At 53.9% G+C, this 26,041-nt stretch overlaps 1 protein-coding gene across 3 annotated transcripts in view; it reads right to left on the minus strand.

Annotated features, from left to right (window-relative positions):
* The window catches only part of Wscd2 (WSC domain containing 2), a 117,941-nt gene that overhangs the window by 91,720 nt on the left and 180 nt on the right, over positions 1–26,041 (minus strand). Inside the window, exon 1 of one of the 3 annotated variants that reach the window (XM_004636286.2) lies at positions 25,054–25,422. The exons of 1 other annotated variant lie outside the window; for it this stretch is intronic. The gene's annotated coding sequence lies outside the window, so the exon portion shown is untranslated. Of the gene's footprint in view, positions 1–23,180; positions 23,247–25,053; positions 25,423–26,041 lie in introns of those variants that run through there. One more of the 3 variants, XM_023721013.1, reaches the window with a different exon arrangement.

A 26,041-nucleotide genomic window follows, 5' to 3' on the forward strand; every position in this document is an offset into this window, starting at 1 on the left:
CTCCAACAGGCAAGGTGACCTGCCGGAAGTCACGCAGTTTAGGAAGGCGCAACTGGGATTTGAGCACAATTCCGTCTGGCTCACGGAGCCCACAGGCCCTCCACTGAGCTTTCCAGGACTTTCCTCAAGCCCCTGCTAGGCAGCATGCAGGCACACTGCGACTTGGCCTAAAACGCTAATGATTCTACACTTATTTTAATGGGGATCGTTAGAAACATTATCGGGAAACCTGAAATCCGGATTTCTCACGCACCATCACTGAGGAAGCGGCTGAGTGATGAGATGACCTGGTTTAAGATCCATTTAAAGACAAACGTTCAGCGCTGGAGAAATTCTCCAAGGCAGATCAAGAAGTTTGAGACCACCAGAAATCTGAACAAGAGATACTCATGAAGAGATGTTTGGACTCTTGAGCACCACACTGGGAAGGCATGTTCCCTCTGCGGAGCTTTCTAGAACTTCCTTATGGTGGGCAAATAATGCCCTCTTCAGTGGTAACATTCTAGTCCCCTTGACCACATCACCCAGCATGCAAAAGGGACCCCACAGATAGGGTTGAGTTAAGGACCTTGAGATGGGGGCATTGTCTTGGATTATTGAATGGGTATGATGTCATTACCCACTTTCCTTATGAAGGTCTTCACAAGGAAAAGAGGGAGACGAGAAGGTTGGAACCAAAGTAGTGAGGACCAGCTTACACCACAGAGGCGCTTGCTACACTTTAGACGTTCCTCTCCCCACCACCACTGAAGCCTCATGTTCCAAGGAGGGGCTTTTAGAAAGTGTTTAGATTTATGGGAGGAGCTCTGTTCATCAGTGGATTAGTCCATAATGAGTTCATGGCCTTCTAGATGGAAGAGAGTGTGTGTGTGTGTGTGTGTGTGTGTGTGTACGCGCGCGCGCGTGTGCGCGCTCCCCTCCCTGGTTGGAGGTGGGTTGCTGGGGGGGGGTCACCTGGAAGGGTGTCTTGTCTCCAGGTCCTCCCCTCCCCCCTACCTCCTGGCTGTCATATGGTGAAACAGATGTCCTACCCCAGGTCCTTCTACCACATTGCTTCCAGTCACCCATGGACTCAACCCACTGGAACCTGTGAGCCAATGAACCTCTCCTCCTCGAAGTTGTCAGTGCTGAGTATTTTGTCCCAGGGACAGGACTATGATCAACAAAAAGCCATTGCTGGCTTCGAGATGGAAGACGATCACAAACCAAAGAAGCTGGACAGCCTCTAGAAGCTAACAAAACTTCTAGAGGAGGAGCTGGGCTGGGGAGATAGCCCAGCAGCCTAAGTGCCTCCCTAGCAAGCACAAGGACCCAGGTTCGATCCCCAGTACCGCATGCCGTGCCAGCCCCAGAACCCCAGACATGCCTAGCTGGCCACTGAAACTGGGAGTGGGAGCACATGCCTGTAATCCCAACACTGGGGAAACTGAGACAGGAGGATCACTACAAGTATAATCTACATAGTGAGCCTCTGTACCAAATAAGTAAAAGGATTTTTTTTTTAGTAAAAGACTTTTTAAAAAATTACTTATAAAAAACAAAAAAACAAGGAGCCAATTTTTCCCTGCAGATTCTGAAGGATCTCAATCCTGCCATACCTTGATTTTGGCTCAGCCCAGCTAGACCTTATTTGGACTCCAGACCTCCAGAATAAACACGTGTGTGTTCAGCCATCAAATTTGTAGTGACATCACAGCTGGGATGAGACAGGAAACTGCTAGATCCATCAGCATCTCTACAGGGGTGCTGATCCACTTGGGACACTTGGGGGGCCCCCATGCCTCTCTCAGCGTTCTGGCCTCCCTGCTCTGTTAGCAATGAAGCTATGAGGGGTCCTGCCCATTAGCTCAGTTGTTCAAGCCCCTGCTCATGCAAATGCAGTCAGGCGCAGGATACCACACATTCAATCCCCACCGCCACCTGTATTACCAGACCTACCCTTAAGGCAGCCTGAGCCAGCAGGGGGGAAAAATCATTCTCAACTTTTTAGGAACAATCCGCTCTGGCCCTCCTCATGTCCCTCTCTTGGATAGGAGCTTTCTTTCTCTCAATAAATATATTCTGCTCATTAAAAAAAAAAAACACCACAATGAAACTATTTTCAATGTATTGCTCCAAGAGTACAGCAAACATCATGCTTAATCTGGACTGAGAAAGTCACTCAGAGTCACAGCTGTTGCCCAGGTCTCCTTTGCTCCTTCTCTGCCCTGCTGTCTGCCAGGGGTGCAGCCTGAGTCACACCAATGGGCTTTCTGCTTCTCTCCCTGCCGCTTGGGCTTGGCCAATGGGAGGCGCCTGTGGGACCCAGGAGGTGGGCAAGATGCTCAGTACATCTGCTCTTTCCCCAGATTCCCTCTCTCTTCAGGGCCACACGGGTGGGTGGGCTGAGCCCCTCTGCCAAGGAATATGGCCCTGCAGGCGACCCTCTGCACATAGCCACTTTCTCCAGGTTACTGCTCCATTTTGCCTTTCAGGCCGATGCGTGGTAATAGCAGTCCACCACAGCTAACTCTGGTTGCTGTCCTGTCCCTTGTTACTTCCCCCACGCTGGCAACGAATTTGCATCTCCTGGCGGGATCCTCATGATGATAACATGGGGATATCCTAGGGTACAGGATACCACAGAGGATACAAACATACCACAGACAAGTTATCACCGGGCCACAGCCCAGAGCCATGAAATGGAAAACCCAGGGCTCAAATCCAAGCCTGCCTATAGCCCTGGGCCAGTTTGCCAGGGTGGCTCACAAGATGAATTCCTGCTTCTCAGGAAAAATAAACTCAGCCAGCACGTTTTGAGTGCTTTGAGTGTTGATTCCTTTGATCTTCAAAACAACTCTACATGGTAAGTACCAGTACAACTTCATTTTAAATGAGGGGCGACTGAGGAGATGAAGTCACTTATCTAAGGTCCCTCAGCTGGCGTGTGCTGGAGCTATGTCCCGAACGCACCACATCCTACCAAAACAGCCTTCTATCATAGCATGGGATCCCCACCCTGCCAAGGTCTGCCGCAAGCCCACCCTGTACCACTTGCTTGGCCCCCTAAAGCATTTGATTTGATTGTTTCCCAGGGCCCTACTTACTGTCTTTCCAAGGAAAGAACACTCCAGCTCTGCCCTTGGGCTTCTGGCTAATTCCTAGGCATCACCTTTATCCCAGCGCAGGCTCTGCCACCAAGTGGGAAATTTATCATCATCCTGAACATGGTTCACCAGGAGAACACTCTGTCCAAGGCTCAGTGCCATAGCACCGGTGCCTGCCTGGCGCACTCTTCTTTGACCACATCACGGATTTCTGATTGCGGCCAGCGCCTGGCTGGAGCCTGAGGGAGCCCAGCACTCAGGCCCCTGTCCATGCAGCACACAGAGCCCTTGTTCCCCGGGGTTCCCGCCTGGCTCAGGTTGGATCCTTGCCTCCGGCTGAGTGCGGCTCTAACTCTGTCCTCCCTTGGCCAAGGCCCCTATCAGCCCACCCACAGGGAAAGTGAGCCACGCAGGCGCACGTTCTAAACATCTGTGAAATCAGAGCCGGCTGCTCCTCGGTGCAGGCCGTCACCCTTAGAATGCGCAGCTTTGCTGGATCTGGTTTCCTCTCCTTTTACTCCCAGTTCTTCCTCCCATTTCCTGAGTACCCCAGGGGACCGAGGGGAGGAGAGCCCCACTAAATGCCTTCATTGTGAGAGTAACTGAACCATCCCCAAGCCCTTGAGAGGGATCCAGGAGAGGGGAGGCCCCTGCCCGCAAGGGGATGACCGCCCTCTTATCACCGAGGAGGTGGGCAAGGAGAGAGTGAGGAGAACTGCTGGAAAGAACTGGTTTGACCTCAGGGGAGACAAACACACATTCTAGAAAGAGATGAGAAGTGTTGTCTTGCCAAAAAAAAAAAAAAAAAAAAAAAGAAAAAAAAAGAAAGAAAAAATTAAGATCGGAAGAGCACACGACAGAACTCCAAGTGTAAGGGTCTGAGCTCAATCCCCAGTTCTGCCAAAAAAAAAAAAAAAAAACGCAATTAATTGCCCATTATCCCAGGGAGTAGGTTTTCATCTCTGAAAACTCTGAGATCAGCGGGAACTAGATCAGTCCCAGGGAGCAGGCTCCAGTGCCCACACCCCCCCGTGGGTGTGTGGCTAATAAATACTGGTGTGGTGCTTCCGTGTTCTGGGGAGGGGCCTGAAGGACTGCCTGGGGAGGATGTGCGGGTGGGTCAGAGTTAGGCCTAGATCCTAATCTTGACTTTGGTTCTGATTGACAGTGCCACTTGGGCCTTTCTCTCTCACCCTGGGCATCAGTTTCCCCAGATACAAAATGAGAGTGTGTCCCCGGATGATCTCAGCTTCCCCACCTCTGATCCACAAACTCCACAGGGGGCTCAGAAGTGTGACAAAGGCTGTTCATCTGTCCCACTGCCCCACTGCAGTCAGTTCTTTAACCACCGGTGCGTAGTGCCCTCAGGAGCTGCCCACCTTTCCAAAGCCCCACCTCTGACCATAAGCCTTTTGGGGTACCTTTTAGATCTCAACTGTGGCAGGGTGTTTCCACCAGAGCCATCACAGAGGTCCCCCAGGACCCCTAGAGGACACCCTTGTGGGTGTGATGCCTGACCTGGGTACCATGTTGGGACCCGGCCAGAGAAGCCATCAAAAGGAAGACAGAAAAGAGGATCCCACTCTATTCTCAATCATGTGCAGAGCGCCAAGTGCACTCGGGGCCCTGGCCACTGCTCCATCTTCATGCCTGTCCCTGCGCTCCAGCTATGTCCTGCTCCTTTTTCCACAGAAGACCAACCTTGAGGCCTGCCTCACCCTGGTGAGCCAGCGTCCTCCACTCCTTAGCTCGGCTGCTGCCCCCATCCTTACGTCTTCCACCTCTCCTCCTTAGAATTACCCTCCGGCCCCCAGATAAACACAGTCTCCTCCTGGATGCACCAAAGCTCTGCGGCCTCTTGCTCTGGGGAAGCTCATTACCTCTCCTCGAAGGGATTTAAGTATTACTGAAAATCAGCCTGGTCATGGGGAAGGACCACAGCATGCCAAAGACCACAGCCTTTGGCATCATCGGACAAGCCTGGGTCCAGACTGTGGCTCTGCCACCCACAGCACGACCCTAAACAGACCAGCCCTCTTCTCAGTGCCTCAGTTTCCCATTTCTAAAAGGGGCACCCAAGCACCAACCTCAGACAGCTCATGCCCAGGACAGAGTTATAATCCTTTACTATCATTAGCACAGAGGTGAGAACATGAAATCTTGGGTACACAAAATACTCGGGCCTCGAATGCACTCCCATTTGCTTCTCCAAGAAAGCTTTGGCCTCGGTTTCCTCATGTGTGAAGTGGACTCTTAGGAGGATTTCTCTACAGAGCAAGAATGGGTACCAAAATCATGGCTGAGTCACTGCTGGTGTACCTTGAAGGCTTCCAGGACAGCCTCCAGGAAGTTTCCACCAACAGGGAGCCAGTGCTGAAATGTAGGCACATTGCTGCGATGGATCGAGTCTGGTTAACCTCACACCAAATCTCTGGGTGCAAAGAAATGATGCTGCTGCTGCAGCTCAGGCTTTGCTAAGGTCTGGCTTGACTGCACACCTGCTGTAACCCCAGCCCCATCCCTGCCCAGTCCACCTGAGCCCTGGTCCTGGTCCTGGTCCTGGAAGAGTAAGGTTAAGAACCTAAGGGCTCACATGGCCAAGGGGGTGTGAATTTTACAGTGTCTCCAAGTCTCTTTGAAGTGCAGCCTTCAGTAATGAAGGTGCCAGGGGGTATCCTTTGATCATTTCTCCTTGCAGACAAAAGAGAAAGAAAAGGTACTTCAAGGTGAAGTCTGTTACCTATGGGTGGGCTGTGTTGCATTTTTCCTCCTACCTGGAAATCAGGCCAGCTGGCTGCACTCCCCGCTACGCGACTCTGGGCAAACTCACTGCACCTCTGGTCCTCAAAGGATCACAGCTGTCTCAGGATAGGGCTGGGAGCTTGGATGAGGTGCTCCACATCCATGGCCCTGCAAGGAGCAAGAGCTCAGTAACTCTGCCCGCCCTTCCCAGGACCAGGTTCCAGCCAACTCTACCTACCACTCATTACTCTGCACCCTCTGCCAGAGGAGCAAAGGGATCTGCACCCCGGAGAGGTCAATGGGGTGAGAGGCCACCATCAGCATGGCAGCCCTGGTGGCAGCTCTAGGTCAGATTTGCTCTGATCGCTTAACTCCTGCTCAAACCTCTCCTTCACCAACCCCACGGCCACAGCCTCAGCCCAGCCCAGCCCCAGCACTTGGGCCACATTCATTCCTTCAGCAAACATGGAACGAGCACTGTGACCAGCAGGCCTCATGCAGACAGGCCTCCATGGGTGGCCACACTGCTGCCTCTCACCTAAGGGCACTTGGCAATGCCCGGAGACAGCTGTGGGTGTCATAACCGGCAAGGTGGTGGGGACAGCTGGCATCTATTGGATAGAGACCTGCTGTGCTATTAAACACCCTCAAGGGCCCCCCACAATCCCAATGACAAGTGACTCAGTGAGACGCCCATTGTGCCAAGGTTGCAGATCCCTGTCCTGAGATGGAGACACGGACAGTGAATGAAACAAATAAATCATCTCCATCCCTGAGGCAGATTAGAAGGTGTAAGAGGCTGCAGAAGGGTGGGGGCAGGGTTGGGTTTCTGGGAGATCTATGCAGGGAGGAGGAGTAGAAAGGAGCCAGAGACGACCCCCAGGGCTCCAGTCAGCACATCTGGAAGGAGAAACAAACAGTCATGCCCACCAGCACATGCCCCCCACCTCCTTTCACCCGCCAAGCCTGCCTCTATCTGCACAGGGCAGCCAGAGCAGTCTAACTAGAAGCTTCCTACCCCTCTGCTCCCCCCAGCGTCCCCACAGTATGCGTGACCTTGGGTGACACAGCCTCTACCACTCCCCAAGCCACTCTGCACCTTTGTCTGATCCTCTTGCTCTCAGATGACTCAGTCCAGATGCCGCCGCCTCCTCCTCCAGGAAGGCCTCCTGACACCCGCCATCTAGGAGAGCTCAACTCCCACCTGTGTAGAATTGGCCAGAGCCCGATGGACGAGTGAAGCTCATCCTCAGTGGCTACAGACTCCAAGACCATCAGGTCAGCTTCTGACGGCCCCGGCCAGCCCCGTGCAAGCTTCAAAGCCTTGCAGGGACGGCAGCACGTCTGCTCTCCAGCCTGGCAGAGCCTCGACCCACCCTCCCATCTTCACAGAAAGAGAGATGCGGGCTCTGGGAGAGCCACTGGGATGGCCAGTGTGGGGACCACGTCTCCGTGGCCCTGGACACCAGCCCACCCCAGTCCTTGGGGACCTGTGTCCTCATTCTAACCCTGGCCAGCGCTGTCACTGGACCCTCACCAGTGCCAGCTTATCTCCCTGTCTGTCGGTGTCCCAAGAAACCAGGGACTAGACAGCGCTTCTCAGGTTTTATTTTTCTCTTTCTTTTCCACTTTTTCTCTTTACTCTCAGTTTTTCTAGGGCAATCGAACCCCAACCTTATCGCCTTCTGGAGAAGGGACCAGTCTAGCCTCTGGAAAGGCAGCCTCTGTCCCAGGACAAAAGACGCCCAGCTCGATTTCACACACACAACTTGGATCCCCAGGGGCCTCCACGACAGAGGCGACAGACCTCACACCAGGATTTGCTACACTGAAGGGGAAGAATAAGAAACTTCTTATTTTCTGTTTCCAAGGGTAGAAAAGGTTTGTTTCTGTATAAAAGGTCTAAGGGACAGTGGCCCAGGTAGGGTCCCCAGAGGTCATTACCCGGTTTCCCAAGACTGGGTTCCAGCCTGGATCTACTCACCACTCATTACTGTCTGGAGGCTAGACTGGTCCCTTCCCCAGAAGGAGATGAGGCTGGGGTTCGATTGCCCCAGAAAAACATAAGAGTAAAAAAAGAAAATAGGAAAGAAAGACCTGAGGGACTTCTCTGTGGGAATCATGACCCACATATGCATAAGTCTTTGCACAATGAGTACACACCCGTGGGGCTACCATCCAGGGCAAAAGCCAACCCTGCCAGCACCGTGAGCCTCTTCTGTGCCCCTCTATTTGCCACCTCTCCTCCTGTCCTACTCAAGGTTATTGCTTCTGACCATCATAACCATTTTCTCTTTGTTTTCTGTGTAATATTTTCACTAAGCATGCATGCCCCTGAGACACTGTAGTTTAGCTTCTTCTTATAACTAAAATTATGCAGTGTGTGATTGTGCGTGTGGCTTTTTTGGCTGGCACTGATTTTGCACCATGCCTCCTTTCGTGGCACACAGCTGTGGCCTGCTGCCACTGCGGCAGACGATTCCCGTGTGGGTCTCTACCACACTTACCTTGTCTGTTCTGCCATAATGGACATTTGGGCTCTCTCCGCCCTTCACTGTTACAAATATTACAGAGCCAACCGAAGAAAACAGTTCATTGTCATTGCTATTCAGGGTACAACTCAACATGGAGCCACCAGGGACGCACTGCACCGTGTTACAAAGTTCTACCAGGTTTTCAAAGCAGCAGCACCAGCTCACATTCATGCCAGCAGTTTTTGTGTGTCCCAAAGTCTCCTTTGTGTTCCGTCTGTGAACTTCACAACCTCAGTGTCACACGTAAAAGGCTGAGTGTGACCTCAAGAGGAGCCGAACACACACAGCAGTGCCCTGACCCCCTACGCAGTCCCACAGAGGTGACACCGGCTACTTAAACCACCCCCACCACAGTCATCATGAACCCCAAGGAAGAATGTGAAGCTTGGTGAGCCCAGGGGAGGTACAGCCTGTCCAGTGGAGCCCCCAAGGAGCCCTTAGAAGAAAGGCTTCACTCTAGACGGGAGTTGCAATTCACCAAGCGAATAGGTAAGCACGCTAGGCTCACGTATAAAGGCCCTGAGACCGGCAGGGGAAAGATGAGTTTACATAGCTGGAGAACAGGCCCAGAGAAGTCAAGAAAGTCCCCTGTGGTGACACAGCAGGGGAGCAGCAGGGCCATGCTGGGCTCCATGGCACCCATGGGTGTGATTGGTGCCAGTGTGAACTGTTTCAGTTGTGCCGGGTCACAAGAGGCAGTTCTTCAAGGTCCAGGCAGGCCAGAGTTCAAATCCCATCCGTGCCAGGCCCTGCGTGTGTGACCTCTGATAGTCCTTTTGTCTCCCAGTGCCTGATGCTGTCATGCTGAGCCACTGGAGGAGTAGAGGGGATTGTGCTTGGATAGGGCCTAGTGCAGCAAGCACTCAGTATCCGCAGGAAGCTTCAAGACCTTCCTTTCTCTCCCCAGGCTTCTGGGGCTGCAAGGAGACCTGTTTTACTGAGCACTTACTATGACCCGGCATCTCTCAGGGGGCAGGAGCTAGGAGGATACCCCACTGTGCTGTTGGTGGGAAATCTCCTAGGCTCAGAGAGGTCAAGTGACTCCCCCTAAGTCACTCAGCCTCGAAGTGGGCAAGTCAGGGTGAAGTCCTCCCTCACACAGAGGGATAGCGGCTGGGTTATCTTCTCGACCTTGGCAGGAGTTTTACCTCAGGGCATCAACAGTATGCAGCAGGAACCAGAGAGAAGCTTCATAAGCACAGGCAGCAAAATGAACTGCTTCTAAGCGTCCCTTCCTGCTGAGGCCCATCTACAAAGCCCATCACAAATGGCACAGCTCTGAGTAAAACAAGTCCTGCCAGGGGCCATCAAGGGGGCCGCCCTGCAGAAACAGCCCCGGCTTTCAGAGAAGCCTCTGGGACCCTCCCAGACACACACTGTCTCCCACTCACATTGGAAGGTCCTGTCCTTACCAGCAGCCACCCCTGCACCTCTGTGGCCTCTCTGGGGGTAAGACTGCATGAATTGGTGGCCAATCTATACCCCCAAGTAGATTTTGTATGCAACCCTATGGTTCACTAAAAAAACCCCAAAACACACAAGATAAATGGCTGCCCTGGGCCAAGTCCTCTTGTGGAAAGAGGGGGCTGGAGCTGGGGCTGGGGACAGCCACCTTCCTCTAAGGCAGGACACCCCTCCAAGGTAGGCACAGGCCTGGGAGACCAGCCTGCTTCTGGAGGCACCTGGAGTGGTGTCCCTCACCTGCATCTTCTGAGCCATGGCTTTAGCTGGGAAGATGACAGAACAGTGAGAGCTTGCTGGGGAAGGGCTGCTCCTGTCAGCTAGAAGGGAGGGGAAAGGACTGGTGCACAGCAGCATGGGAACGAGTGGGATGTCCGGGCAGCACAGCCCTGGAGTGCCTGCCGCTGCTCTGAGCCCTGCCCGGCTGGTGGTCCCCAGGCCAGGGAGAGTCATGGGGACAGGAACAGCTGGCATCCTCCATGCATGCTGCATGTCTGGGCCAGTGCTGGGTACCCTGTGTCCTTGACTCCTGCCGCCCTCACAGCTTTCAGATGAGGGCTTCGTGGCTTGCGATGGGTCCTTTCCATGCAGACAGCAATTGGGTCCTCTTCACCAGTTAACCAAGCCGTGGCTTCCTCTGGGGACTCATCCCGTCCCCACAATGAGTGATTATGGCCCAGGAAGCCACAAAGGCCGATCCATCTGGGGTTGGCCACAGAACCCTGGCATGGTGGTTGATTCTAGGAAATCGCAGGTCTCAACTGCAGCACTGAGGGCACTGGGCTCGCGGCTGCCGTGACGCCAGCATGAAGCTGCTCCTCGGGCTCTGTGCCCAGAAGAAAAAAAAAAAAAACCAGCTTGCAAAAGTGGTCCCTGGAGGGAACGGGCAGAGAGAGGGCTGGTGAGAAGGGAGGACTAGGAAGGAACAGAAGAGGAGAGGGGGCAGGGAGAGGGGAAGAGCCGCAGCGCTAGGGAGAGCCTGGATCCAGCCAAGCCTGAAGCTAAGCTGCCAGTGACATGAGCCAATATAGTCCCTTTCCTGAGAAGAAAAAGAAAGACACCGCTATGGAAGAGGGGCTTTCTGTCCCTTGTTGCCTAAGGAATCTTGAGGAAGAGGAACGGTGGCACGATGCCCACATTACACAGGCGTAGCTGGAGGTTAAGGGCAGAAGCAAAATAAATGTCCCGAGGCCGCGAAGCAGAGCAGGCACGCTTGCCTTCACCGAGACCCCACAACCCCGCAAGCACCTAAGGTAAGGCCTCGAACTCCGCAGAGCTGCCCCTCGCCCTCCGGGAGCCCAGAGTTGAGGATTTCAGGTACAGAGCATTTCCAGGGCTGCGGAGATGCTGCGGTGTGTTGGGGAGGCCACACTGAGGGGAAAATAAAATTATTATTTAAATCTGATCAGATGCCATGAGGAGAAAAACCAAAGCTCTCCGTGGCATTTCCCAGGTGCCGTTTTTAATTCTGTCTTATCAAAACACAGCTGGGATTTGTTTTTTGAAAAGAAAAGAAAAAAAAAAAAAAACAAACCTCCTTTAACAAAAAATTTTTTTTAAAAAGGAAAATTCTCTAATAAATGTTAAAATAACCCACAGCCCATCAGGTGACAATGGAAAAAAGGCTGGGGCATTTTAGCAAATGAAAGCAGATTAAAAAACTAATTTGTGGCCTCTTTGAGCCAGCCCTGACTTCTCCCCAGGAAGGCCTTGTACTTTGCATAACGAGGCTGAAACCAAGAGTGAGGCTCCCTTCTTGTTGCTCTGGCGGGGGCTTAATGGAATTGGTTCACCTCCCTGACTCAAACTCTACACCAGGCTTCCCACTGCCGGGAGGGTAACAGAGGAAAAAGCTCCCGGAGCCTTCAGGCCCTCAGGCCGCCCAGGTTCACTATGCACGGGCTCCTCCCTACCCGCCCAAACCCTGTTGTCCGTGCCCTTTGGCACACTCCTCCCATCCTCCCTCACCGTGTTAACCCTACTCATCCATCAGGTCCCGCCTCAGGTTTCCCTTTCTTAGCAAACCTGCCTTTCAAATGCCCTGAGATGCATACCTTGGCCTCCTCTGCTTTGCCTCCTAGAGCATACACCTCTCTGTGCCTTTTGAATTGTAATTTTGTACGGAACTGTGTCTTGTATTTCCATTGTCTCCACTGGGCCCAGCACACAGTAGGGGCTCAGCGCAGAACTTGCTGAGCAGGGAAATGGATGAAAGCCCATGGGGTGGGAGCACAGGGCATGAGCGCCCCCTGGAGTTGTGCCCCCTTTGGGCTCTGTCCTGAGCCCCCAGCCCACCTCTCCACAGGTGCACATGGCGCTCCGGGGTGGGATCACACTGTGCCAGGAGACCGCACGGGCTTAGGGTTAGTCTTGGGTTCAAGTCCCAGCCCTGCCTCTTCCACACCAGGTCTGGCCTTAGGTTGTCACTGTGCTCTCTAGAACTTCACTGCATTTATTTATTTTGTTAGTGGGAACATATACACAAGACATCACCTTCTTAAGGATTAAGTGTCCGGTGTGGTAACACATTATTGTGCAACTATTGCCTCCCAACTAAACTCTGCTCCCCTTGAGCTCCCCTTTCTTCCTTCCCCCTCCTCTTCCCCCCATTCCTGGCCCCTACCACCCTACCTTTTGTCTCGGCACACTGACCTCTCTGGGGTCTCTAAAGAGTGGAGTCGCACGGGCACCAGTCCTGGTTTAGTTCACTTGGCATAAACATGGAGGCCACCTACGCTGCAGCAACATGCATCAGAATGTCCTTCCTCTTTGGGGCTGACTAATATTCCAGTATTCACAATGTGCACACGTCACACTTTGCTCACAAGCCACACCATTCATTCTTCATTCACAGACACCAGGGTTTCCATCTGCAGGTGACCATGAAAGCTGCTACTATGAGCGTGGCAGAGCTCCTGACCTTAGACGGGAGCTGAACCAGCTCTCCCCTGGCTGGCCAGATCCTTAAGAATGAGCAAGTGACAACAACCGTGGGCAGAGCGCACAGGAAGCATCCCCACCCCTGGGCCAGCAGGGGCAGGCGGCTTACCCTACCTGGGAGGCCTGGGAAGATCCATGAGAAAGGGCAAGGCCCCCAGAAGTGAGCAGTGATGACAGGAGGTGGCAGGAGGAGCTACCACCACCCAGGGACCAGAAGGGACAGGAGGAGAGGACCACAGACCCAGAGATTTTCCCAACAGGAGAGGATCTCTGAGAGGCTGTCAGGATGGTCCCTGCGCATGCTCACAGACTGCCACTGTGGGCAGTGACTCTGCTCATTTATCTGTGTGCATCATGTTCTGTCTTCCAAGCTCAGTGACTGCCAGTACTGGGGCTTCACCCCCAAGGCCAGGCAGAGCACAGCAGGGGTTCAGGATGTGCCAGCACCCTGTGTTGTTTGAGCCGGCACAGGGTGGTTTGTTCATAAGCTCACGGGAAACCAAACAGTCACTCCCCAGAGAGGTCCACGTCCATGTCCCTGGGCCCTACGACTATGTGGCCTGGCCTGTATAGGAAAGGAACTTGGAAGCTGTGCTGAGTTTAAAGGTCTTGAGACAGACATGATTCTGGGTCACCCAGGTGAGCCCAGTGTCATCACACAGGTCATTAGCAGAGAGAGCCGGAAATACAGAGGCAGAGACTGCGAAGTAACTACAGAAAGCGATGGGAGTGGTTGGGGCCACGAGCCATGGAATGTGTGTGGCCTCCTAGTGCTGGCCAAGACAGGAAGGTGGCTTCTGCCCTGGAGCTCCCAGGAGGAGCACAGCTCAATCCACCCTCCGAACACTTCTGAGCTCCTGAACTGCAACAAAATTTCCATCTAGTGTCTATGCTACCGCATTCGGGGTCACGCATCATGGTAGCCAAAAGACGCTTACACACTCACATGAGGAAGTAGCGGGAGCCTCATAGGGCCCGGGCTCAGCCACAGATCAGATGTAAGGGCTCAGGGGCCACAGCAGGGGCAGAGCTGGCAAGGAAGTGCCAGGCAGTGAAAGCCCTTCCTGGGGTGATCAGCAGCACTGTGTGGAAAAAGCAGCAAGGCCCAGTGCGAAGCCTCCAGTGGCCCCACACTGTCGCTGCTCTTTCCCAGAGATACCCAGGTTTCCCTCTTTTGAGGAGCCAAGAGACAATTTTTCAGTCATGGGGCAGGAGCAGAGCAGCAGGGTGACACAAAAGGAACTGACTAGTAGAAGCGGCTCTTGAACTTTGGGGATGGATAGTGGGGAGTGGCCCAGTGCCAGGAGCGCCCGCAGGCCTCATCCCTCCGCCTCTAGACAGCTCAGGGGCAGCCCTGCAGCGCCCCACAGGGATCCTCCTCTGAGAGGGCAGAAATGAAAGCTGCTCAGTGACAGCAGGAATGCAACCAGCCGGCACAGACTGAACTTCGCCACACGACACATTCAGTTCCCAGCCCTGAGTTGTCACATGGCCTTCCACGCAGGGAAGGAAGACTGTTACCTCAGTTTTGTCCTCACAGCCCAGGGGGTTGAACCCAAGGCCCTCACACTGAACTGCACCCCCAGCCTTCTCTATAATTTACTTGGAGACAAGGTCTCAGAAAGGCCCTAAAGAGTTCAGGCTGGGGGTCTGGACTTGCTGCCCTTCTGCCTCTGCCTCCCAGAGTGCTGGGATGACTGACGCGGACCACATAGCTCGCTAGTTATCACAATATTACAAAAGAGGAAACAGGTAAGTCACCACTCACAGCCACTCGGGAGGAGCAGACCCAGGTCTGGACCTCAGCAGCTGTCTTGAGGCATGGATCAGAACTGTCCCACCCCAGGCCCTCCGCACCCCCACCTCGTGCGCTTTTCCCCTTCTTGCTCTGTGCCAAAAACTCCCCAGACATGAGGTCACATCATCTTTGCTCCTCTAAGACAGGAGTTATGAGCATTTCAGAAGTATTCCCTTCTCCTCCTCTAATAAGCTGGCAAGGGCCTGAGCCAGGCCCGGAGGTCAGGGTCACCGGATGGGCTGCCTCATCCCAAGCCAGCTGCCCCTTCCCAGCTCTTCACTGCCCAGGTAGCTCCTTACCAACCAGTGGCTTCAGTCAACACCACTCTGGCCTGGTACTGGGGAGCTTTATAGGGGGCATGTCCTCTCTCCAATAATTAAACTAATATTAATAAATTTGGTTCTGAGCACTTACTTCGTGCCAGGCACTGTGCTAGGTTTAATGTGAATTAACTTATGAGATGCTCACAGAAATCCTAAGGGAAAGGATACTTTGGGTAGTCCCATTTTACTGAAGAGAAACTGAGGCACGGGGTCAAGACACCTACCCTAAGTCAGCAAGTGAGAGGCAGGCCTGGCCTATGAATCCAGCAGCAGAGCCCAGAGCCCCTACTGGTAACTCCTCTATTGCTCAGCCTTGTGTTCACACCCCCTGGGTATATAGCACTCCAGCCAGGTCCCCACCCACTCCCCCCATTCCCCAGCCCAAGCTGAGCCGAGAGAATTCTGTGCTTCAGGCGCTGGGTCTGTTCCAATCCCCAGGTCAGCAGGGCTGGTAAAGGAGTCTCCCATAAAAATAGAAACAAGAGCACCTCCTAGAATTATTACAAGGCTTCCAGTCATAAATTCACTCTTGTTTGGAAGCATGTTTCCCCCAATTAATTCCATCTCCTATAACTATCAAATTTTATTTGGAGATAGACCTTCTCCAATACCTAGGAAGGACCAGGAGTGGAGACCTTCCTTTTCTTCATCCTTGCATAGTAAATTGAGGCTGCTGCTCTCCACCTGGGGCCCCAGAATTAAAGAGCTTAGATGCTAAAAAGATCTGCCTAGGCTGGGGAGATAGCTCAGCAGCATAAGGCCTGCCTGGCAAGCACAAGGTCCTGAGTTCTATCTCCCTGGTAGTGTAAAATAAAATAAAATCTATACTAGGGACAATGAGATAGCTCAACAGACTAAAGCGCCTGTTTAGGCAAGCTTAGTGAAGCACAGGCAGGCACAGAGACCATAGTTGGATCCCTGGTACCACATGCCACGCCAGCCCCACCCCCAGGGTACACTGAGCCAGCCAGAGTCTGGGCGTGGTGCTGTATGCTAGTAATCCCAGCGCCGGGGAGGCTGAAAGCAGGAGGATAGTTGTATAGTCAGACTCTGCAACAACCAAATACATTTAAAAAGAATTAAAGATCTGCCTATCTGATGCTGTTTGGTATTGGTTTTGAAGGCTCATTCAATCACTCAACAAGTACCAGGCACCCACCACATGCCAGTCTTCTCTGAGTACAGGGCATAGCTATAAAGGCTGGGAGCGCTGCCTTGCAAGGACAGCTATCTGCGTGTCCCCTCAGTTCTCCCAAGATGTGTCTTCTCCCAGCCCGCCCAGTCAGGTGCACTTGCCAGGGGCTGGCACAGGCCCCGGTGGGGCTGGCATGACTGAGACACCCAAGCAAAGCAGTGGATGAATGGTGGACCACAAAATATCTCATGAACCAAGGCAGTGCATGGAGTTCAAAGAGGAGACTTACTGGAGGCACTCGCTGGTTTACAGAAGATGCAACAACCAGCAGATGCATCTCACCTCTGCTGGTGAGCGGAAGCCATGGGATACTTGGTGCTCTGGGGCGTCTTAGTTACCCACAGATATTCAAGATAATGATCTGTTCTCTGACTTAGATAACCACTGCCAAGCCTTACTCTACCCTCAGCTTTATCTCTTACTCCCGTAAGAACCCAATGAGGTCAGTGTTATGATTCCCATTTTACAGATGAGGAAATAGAGGCACAGTGATCAAAAGTGACCCACCCGAGATCACACAGCCTATAGGTGACAGAGCAGAGACAAGGGAGAACTTCTTTAGTCCCAGGACACTATCTTGGTCTCCACGTCTGCTGTGGACCAGACTTGTCCAACTGTTGTACATGTATGGAGAAGCCCACCGCATTACACGGGGTCTCTTGTAGGGGATTCACACCACTCTATCCCAAATCCTGTCCTGGTAGGGCGGGGAGGGGCTGCAGGCTCAGGGCGAGCCCCTCACATTAACAAGGTAGCTGAGATCTTAGCCTGGAGCTGTCTGATGCCAAGATGGTGTCCTTCCGGAATGCCTCTTACACTCCACACACACTGCGAGGTACCTATGTGTGTCACTTGCCCAACATAGTGAAGGCCAGCGTTCCAGGCAAGAGTCTTCCAGATGCCTGCAGTTCCTAGCCAGAGCACTGACTGACTTAGCCATGGAACTGACATCTTATATAGTGACTGACTCCTTGTCCTTTGTCCTGTCTACTAAGTGAGGTTTAACGGCATCTTGCTTTGTCACCCACACTGGCAACTCCACCGCCCTATAACATCAAGCTGAACACAAGCTGCTGAGACACGGGGGCTACTTGACCCTGATGTTCAACTTCCCACGCTATGATTCTTACATTTTCATGCTCCTTATTTTTGTAATCTCTTCATCTGTACCCGTGTACCAAGCTGACAGCTGTTGCTTCCGCCTGCTGTCACTGTGCCCTCTAACAGCCTGCACCCTCCTCATGTGTCCTTTTTCTGTGTGACCATCCTGAGAAATGAGGTCACCAGGCTTATCAGGATGGTGTGTGAAGGGAGGGTACCCAGGCCCCATGGAGACGGACACCAGAGACTCACTTGATCTTCTCTATTTCTCTGTGTTTTGTACAGTTGGGCTTCCAGGACAAATAGCTGACGAGCATTACAATTGACACCCCAAGAGGTACCCAAAAATGGGAATTAGTCTGGTTGCTCCAAAGACATTGGGTGTTCTACCTGTCCTTCAGGGGAAGCTTTCAGACTGCAGAGCCCAGGTCAACTGCAGAGCCCAGGTCACTGGCTTGTAAATGGCTACATGGGACAGAGGACCAGGGCCACAGCACCGATAACTTTCAGCAGGTCATCATAGCAAATGTGGAGTGACTACAGCTTCCCGGAGGATATGAGTCTTTTTACGAACCCAAAAGGCTGGAGCCTGGAGTGTTCAGTCCTCAGACACATGGGTGTCATCGGCTGTCCTGGAGGGGCCCGCAAGCTGTTCATAGCTCTCTATGCCCACCTGGTCTTCAGCCTCACCAAAAGACGCAGGTTTACCGTCCTGATGCTACGAGGGAAGGCCTTGGCCCAACCCACTGCCACATTACCAGAGAGGGAAATGGTTATCACCTCCACCTGGAAAGACGGGGCGCTCAGCAGAGAGGAGGAGACAGGGAGAGCTGCGGCTGAGACTCGGATCAACCTGGGCTCAAATCTCCACTCTGCCCCTTATTGGCTATGTGACTCTCGTCAAGTGAATAAAACCCTTTGCACCTTGGTGCCCTGATCCACACAGTGGAGACAGATCGCTCAGCTCACAGGACTGCATGAGAACCCTGCCAGGCATGGCATGCTGTACTTCAGGAACAGAAGAGAAAAGGATAGTTCTCATGGATACCAGCATCCCTGGCATCAGGAGGCTCTGTAGACCAAAGCCCCGCAAGGGCACCTTGGAGAAGAGGCCAGCGCACACAAAGGCCTTTGGGCCTCCATGTAGGAAAGAGTAGGATAGAGGCCTTCTTAATGATGACCCGTAATTCCTCTCCCATTCTCCAAATGAGAAAATTGAGGCCCCAGAGAGGGCAAGGGCCTTGCTCAAGGCCACTCAGACCGCCGGTGGTGAGAGCTGGGACCCAGGGCCTGCCTTACCCACTCCAGTCCTCTTCCTTTTGCCTTACACTGACAGGACATCACAGAGAATGTACAGAAACCAGCAAACAATACAATATTTGACAACAGAGCTGGAAGCATGAATATTTAGACAGGATTCAGCCAACTAGCATGCAGGGCTGAGGCCAGCTGCCTGGGGCTCCCAGATGCATGTGCTAGAGTGGGCTGGGAGAGGACACAGGTGTCCTCCCAGTTGTCCAGCTAGGAAGCCCACAGTCGCCCGCCTCCCCTGTGCAGGTGGCTCGGGAAGTCATCTCCCTCCTCGGGTCTCTGTCTCTCCATCTAAGAGTCCTCAAGCACACAGAGTCCGAGGAGCTGCTGTGCCCTCCCCAAGCCTCTGGGTTCCTTCCCCCCATGGGGGTCAAAAGCTCCACATGTCGCCTGATCCACAATGATTCAGCCAAGATCATCAATTTCTTGGCTCGACCTCTCTCTTGGCCAGAGCTCAGAATGCTGGCTGGGTTTTTTAGCCCAGGGCTCCACAAATGTCTTTCATTTAAGGGGCTAAATAATAAACATTTGGGGCCTGCAGGCCACATGCTGTCTGTCACACCTAGTCAGTGCTGTCCTTCCTGCTCAACAGCAGCAACAGACAACATATAAGTGAATGGGTGTGACAGTGTGCCAATAAAACTTTATTTACAGAAACAAGTCGACAGCCAGACTTGCCAGTTCCCTGTAGCACATCATTCCAGCCTGGGTCCAACACCTCCTCTGTGACTAGGGGAACCAGTTTGTCTTGATTTGTGTGAGACTTTCCCTATTTTAGAACGTCCCACATCTTGGAAAAACTTGGGCCTTTGAAAAACCAGGATGGTGAGTCACCATCCTCTCTGGGATCCTGAGACTTCTGGCTTCTCCCATGAGAGAAGGGACACAAGGCGGGGGGCAGGGGAGGCATTTACAGCTGTGGTTTCTGACACGGTGCCAGGCAGCATCTGTGGGGCCTTGTCAGTATCACCTCCTCTGGGCTTCACCAGGGTGCAGTGAGGTGGGCCTGCAGCTGTGCCCAGGGAGGGGGCAGGGCCAGACAGGGCCCAGGCAGGTACCCCTCCAGTACCCACCTCCTGCTTCCCCTCCAGACCACGAACTCTCAAGGATGGAGTGGGGTCGGCTCCTCTCTGTACCATCCGTGCCCAGCACAGAATGCGAGCAAACACTGATGCTGACTGAATGAATGTATGAGTCAGACGGAAGAAGGGAGTGGAGGGAGAGGGAGTGGGTGGCTGCATTCACGAGTGGATGGATGGAAGCATGGATGCATGGGTCAGTGGAGGGACGGGTGAGTGCCCGCACGAAGGGACAGACGGATGGGCAAATTTCCCATACTCAGACAGACATGTTACACCTCTGTGTCGTGATTCATTCCTGTCAACCCAGCCTTCAGGTGAGCTAAGAGAAAATGGTGAACAAGGCAGGCTAGGAGATCAGTGATGCCAAACACCCATCAGCACTGGGGAGGCAACATGGTTAAGAATACAGTTCTGTGTGTGTGTGTGTGTGTGTGTGTGTGTGTGTGTGTGTGTGTGTTCGTGCGTGCGTGCGCCTGTCCGGGTCAGCCCACCCTGGGAGTGGGGCTGGCATGGCATGTGGTGCTGGGGATCGAACCGTAGCCCCTGTGCTTGCCTAAACTTGCCTAAAAAGGTGCTTTAGACCACTGAGCTATCTCACCAGCCCCAAGAACACAGTTCTTGATGTCAGGTAATCTGCATGCAAATCCTAGCAAAGCTTCTCCAGGACTATATGATTTCTCCAGGAAGTCATTTCACCTCTCTGAGGTTCATATATTTTATTTAAAGAAAAAGATTATAATAGAAGCTATCTAATAGGGTTGCTATGAATGATAGATGATATAGATAAAGACCTTGGCATGGTGGTTGAACCTAGTAAGCACTGCATAAATGTTATCTATTATGGTTATCATCGTTCATGAGGAGGTAGATAAAGAGCAAGGGAGGGATGGGCCAGCAACACTGAGAGAGACAGGCGTTCATTATACACCTCTGAATGAGTACCAAGGTCAAACATGAGAAGGAAATACAGACTGTTTGCTGGCAACCCCATCACTCAGCTATGGCCACAATAATGGTGCGTAACAAACAACTCCCAGTGCTGATGAAGGAGGCGAAGCAGCACTGGCCTAGCGGCAATCACCTGGCGGTGGCCAGCTGGGATTTGGGTGTGCTAGGCTGGGTGCTGCTCTCCACCAGGCTTGGGGCAGGCTCAGGAGACAGCAGCAACCTCAGGGAAGCGCTTCCCAGCCGTAACAGAAACACACAAGGTTCCCGGAGGCTTACACACAGTGGACACATTGTCACCTCTACCCCATCTAGTGGCCAACACTAGTCACATGGCTGAAGCCAAGTCAAGGATCAGGAGCGGAAGCCCTGCCTGATCCTGGAGGAGGAAGGGAGCTGAAGTCTCCTGGCTCAGGCATCAGTCTGAGGAGGGAAAAACTGCAGCCACAGTGCGTCTACCGCTAACATGCCCAGCCGGACCTTGGGAAAGGGCCCTGCTGCCGCCCCTTTAGCTCCTTAGCGTCTCACGTCAGTCCCCACCTCAGGCTCAGTCTGACAGGATCCCCAGCACTACTAGCACTGGCAGTGCGAGGGGACCAGAGACTCACTCATGCCTCACCTCAGTTCCCATCTTCCCAACATCTGGACCTGCTCCGGGGAGCCATTAATCTCAGGCAATTTCTTTCCTCACTTGATTTGTTTATTTAAGGAAAACAAGTTGCTCCTAATTAGAAACACTGCTGTTGAGATGTTCAGCACATCCAAAGCTGCCTATTTTCAGACCTTCTGCCTAAAATTATACCTGCGCTTTCAACATCTGCGAGTTTGTTCAGCCACAGCCCTGTGTAGAGGCTTCTGGCGAGAGAGACCTGGACTGCTTGCGGGGAGGCAGATTCGGGGAGCACACAGAGGTTCACAGCACTGGCAGGCTCAGGCGCTCGGAAAGGGGAACACACAGCCCCTCAGACCTGCTCAGCACTGGCCCTGACTGCTGGAGCAACACTCGGAAGGAGCCCAGCACGAGCAGTTCAGACCCAAAGTAGGCGGGAGAGCAGTCCTCCGGGTTGAGGCTGGTTTCTGTTTAAAAGTGCACGGGAGCATTTGTACATATCCACACAGAAAGGCACTCAGCCTTTGGGGAGTCCCTGACACATACCTGCAGCTTGTGCAAAGGCCACACCACCGCACACAGAGGCAAACACAGTCAGAAACACACCCAGGTACACCCAGAAACACACAAGACGAGGTAGTGCAAAACCCAACCACTCCTCACAGAAGTGCACAAGTTATGCCACAACACACAGGAACACACCTGCACACAGAGACACAATCAGATGTCCACGGCAACCAACACACCCAGGCACCAACACTCAAACACACATACACAGGGAGACATAACCACACGTGCAGCGCTGCGTACGGGCGCACATTCAGAGATATGGCTGTATCCAGAGAAAGGCACAAAGTTTACACAGCAGCACGCAGAGAGGTGTGTCAGTGTTCACAGAAACACACACGTGTGTGGCAACATAACTAATTGTGTATTGTAACACTCACAGATACACATGCTCAGCAACTCGCAAAGAGACACAGGCATGATGAACAGGTACACACACACACACACACACACAATTGAGTGGGCAATGCTATATAGAAAAACACACAGACACACACCCAGAAATACACTGAAACCACACAGATCCCTGCGCCCAAGTGGGCACGGTTCTCAGGCACACTCACTGCACGGCACACACACGCATCACTCACAAACACCCACCAGGATCTGCAGTTGCAGCACACAGAGCCCCTAAGACATGCACCCAGCAGCGGGTGCAGCCGCTCAGACACTAGCATGTCTACATGGGGCCTCCAGCACTCTCATGCACCCGCACGTGCGTGCGCGCATACACACACACACACACACACACACATCCCCGCCTGCAGTAGGTCCACACCTGCTGAAGCCTCCCTACTTGCCCCGACGCACACATGTACCCATCCTCTCTACATCCACACATATACGTGTGTATGGATGTGCACATGTACATCTTCCAACATCTAAAGACAAACACACTCAGGAATCCACTAGCCATCGCGCACACACTCCTATTGACATGACTCACACACTTAAGGTTCTCACGTGAGTCTTCCTCCCATAAGCATAAGGGCACAAGCCACACGAGAACTCACACATTCTTACACGTGTACACACACACACACACACACTCCAACAGCAGTGTAAACTGTTAATTCCCTCAGTCTAAGCCAAGTGCATAGTCTAAAGCAGCACACAGTGCTTCTGCTCCTGGTCGGCCACCACCACGTATCCCCCAGCTCCCCTGCGGCCAGTGGGGCTGAGATCTGCCCTTTTCCTGGAGTCCCAAGCAGGGACTCGGAGAGCCACCCCCAAGCTCCCACACCAGCCAGAAAGAAGTGGGAATGGTCCACTGTGTTCCCCCACAATCTCAGCGCCCCCCCCAAGGCTGTGCAAGAAGAGTTCTTTCTTGGGGTGGCTGTTCCTGTCCAGAACAGCAGCTTCCCTGCCTAAAGTGGAACAGTCCTCAGGCCCTCAGCAGATGGGGTGCTTGACAAAGGGCAGCAGGAACTTCTCTGCTCTAGGTCCCCAGGCAGCTACAAAGTTGAAGCCATAGAGGCATCTTACCACCTCCTCCTGTTGTCATGGCGACACAGCAGCTGGGTGCATCCAGCCCTCCCAGACTGCCCTGAGCTTCCCACTGGGAGCAGCTGGTCCAGCAGTGCTTTTAAGAGAAAGCTGAGAGGGGGCGGGAACTACAGGTATCAGGTGATTGGAGAAAAATGAGGACCCTGCCCCCTAGTCAGGGATCATCTGGTGCTCAGAGGGGGTGCGAGCCAGTCTCACCAGGGAGACAGCACCCAGAAGCCCATGCACAGGTCCCCAAACCAGAGAGCTGCTGTGGATGCTGAGCTCCACACTCTGCTAGATGCTGGCATTCCCCTACTCCATGTCACTCAGTGCTCCCGGCGTCCTTCGGAAGTGAGAGCTGTGACATTTCATAGAGGAGGAATCAAAGCTTGGAAAAAGAAGTGACTGGACAAACGCAGATCTGATTTGTGACCTGGGTCTCTTCAACACCTCCTGGATTTCCGAAAATCTCCCATGTGACATTGCCCAGAGGTGTACGGTAGCTGAGTTGAGACCTTGGAAGATGCATGTCATTCCTTCCTGGTAAAGAAGCAGTAGCAGGAGCCCAAAGAGGGCTAGTGATGTGCCCAGAGTCACACAGCCAGTTGAGGGCAGATGTGACGCTCATGCTCCTGACCCTGGCTGAGGCTCTCCTTAGAGACACGAGCACTAAGCCATGACATCCTGGAGGAGTTCCTGAATTTTGGCAGTCTAAGAAAGTAGCTTGTAACCTGACCCCAGATCAGAATCCCAAGCAAGGAGAGCAGGTCCTCTGAATCCCTTCTCAGGCCCCCAAACTGTCCAGGAAGCACAAAGCAATGCTACTCCCTGAGGCAGGCACCTAGCTCCCGCCCGTGATTATAGCCGCAGGGCCAGGCTCTGACCCTCCAGCCGGGACCAGAAGCACACCCGCCCCTGCCTCAGAGGTACAACAAGTACTGACCAGCCTTCAGCTGCCACCCCAGTAAGGGAAGCCTCCAGGGGCTCTGCCACAAGGTAGCTCCCAAGTCACCCTTGAGTCTAGGTGGCCTCACAAGGAGGACAAATAATTGGGCCAAACTTGTGAGTTATGTGTGGGGCTCCACAGAACCTCGAGGAGCCTAAAGTGGGGGGAGATCACCCATATCTCCAGACTTGGGGACAACTGTGCCAGGACACCCTGTCCACTCGTCCCTTCTATAGAAAGTTTGCACCTCCCCAGGCACCAGTCATTGAGTAATCCAGGAGACTTCCCCATTCCCCCACCCCACCCCCCTCAATTGAAAGCAGCCTCTTGGAACTACAAGGAATGAGAGGTGACCTCCACCCCTCCTAGCGGCTCTGCCAAGGAGGTGAGCTGGCTCCTGGGATGACACTTGGGGCTGCTGGGAGGGCTGGAATGGGGACAACTCGCCCTGCTTTCCCTTTTCTTACAGACTCACACCTCAGAGTGGACATTCCCAGGGTGCAAATCCCTCCACCCACACCTCACAGAGCTAACTTGTAAATATGACCTGCTTCTTCTCCCCGGGAGCTCCCAGCCCCCTGGAAGGGGTGATTCGCGTGCCCAGTCTACAGACCCTGCCTTTCCCCTGAGGAGCTCGGTTGAGAGTCCTGGTGCGCAAGCGTGTGCGGGTCACAGAGATACCCAGAGCAGGGACGCCCGGATGAGCCAGCACGTCCCACCCTAGGCAACAGGAAAGTTTGTCATCTCCCAGGGCTGGGTTGGCGCATCTCTGGGTTCCTTCTCAGGGGCACTGGGCGCTGAGCCCCGGGCTGCGGGAAAGCGGCCTGGACGGCAGCCCCGCCTGAGGACAGGAATCCTGCGCAGCAGCCCAGTGCCCGGCTCCCTCCTGCAGCCTCCCGACAGGTCCAGGGCCCGAGCCCTTACCTGAGGAGTCCCAGCCACTTGCAAACTCTACCGGCACAGCTCAGCCGGCGCCCGGGGTCCCTCTCCGCGCCTCCCACGTCCGGCTTGGCGCGCCCGTTTCGTGGGCGCCGTCCCAGCTGCCAGCTGCTGCAGTGCCATCAAGGGAAGCGGAGCCCGGCTTTCCTTCCTCGCCACCCAGGGTCCTCCAGCCCGGCCCGAGGCTATCTCTCCCCGACCGCTGCAAGCGGCATCCTCCGCGCTGCCAGCGGGAAAGTGCGAGAGCGTGTGCCCCGGATTGCAGCAGCGGCGGCGACAGCGGTGGCCGGGGACGAGGAGGCGGTGGCGACGCCAGCCGGCGAGCCGGAGAGGCGGGCAGCGGCAGAGGAAGTGAGAACCCGGCCGCCGCGAGCCTGGAAGGCGGGCGGCTCTGCGGGTGCCCCGCGCCGCCGCGAGGCCCCGCGCAGGACCCGCCCCGGGATGCGGCCGCCTGGCCTGCCACGCGCTGCCTTCTCGCCGCCTCGCCGGCTGCCCAGGACTTCGCGTCTCCAGCCCCAGCTCCCCGCGCCGCCGCCAGCAGCGCGCTTCAGCCCGGCGCGCTCCTCGCTGGAGCCACAGCGCTGCCTCGCGTTTAACTCCTTGCGCGCCACCTGGTCTTCCCCAGCCTCGCGTGGACCTCTTGGCCAGGGCCTGGCTGTGCGGAGCTCCTGGCCTCAGTCTCCTCGTCTGTGAAATGGGCTCGAGACCCACGTCTTAGAGTGGTCGCAGAATTAACTGAGATCGTTACGCAAGGGACCAAGGTGCCTGGCTTTGAGCTTTTATCACCCCATAGATGGCAGAGTGTTTGCTGCTGCCGCTCACAGGCTGCCACACAGAGCCTTGCAAACAGTGAGCACCCCAAAAAAGGACAGTATTTATTTATTGGGGTTAGTTTGTTGTTTCAACAAGCTGTAGGTTTTAGCTGTGTGACCTTTGGGGAAGAACTCTCTCTCTCTCTCTCTCTCTCTCTCTC

This window comes from Octodon degus, unplaced genomic scaffold (assembly GCF_000260255.1).
Source record: "Octodon degus isolate 3935 unplaced genomic scaffold, OctDeg1.0 scaffold00079, whole genome shotgun sequence".
Classification (NCBI taxonomy): Eukaryota; Metazoa; Chordata; class Mammalia; order Rodentia; family Octodontidae; genus Octodon; species Octodon degus.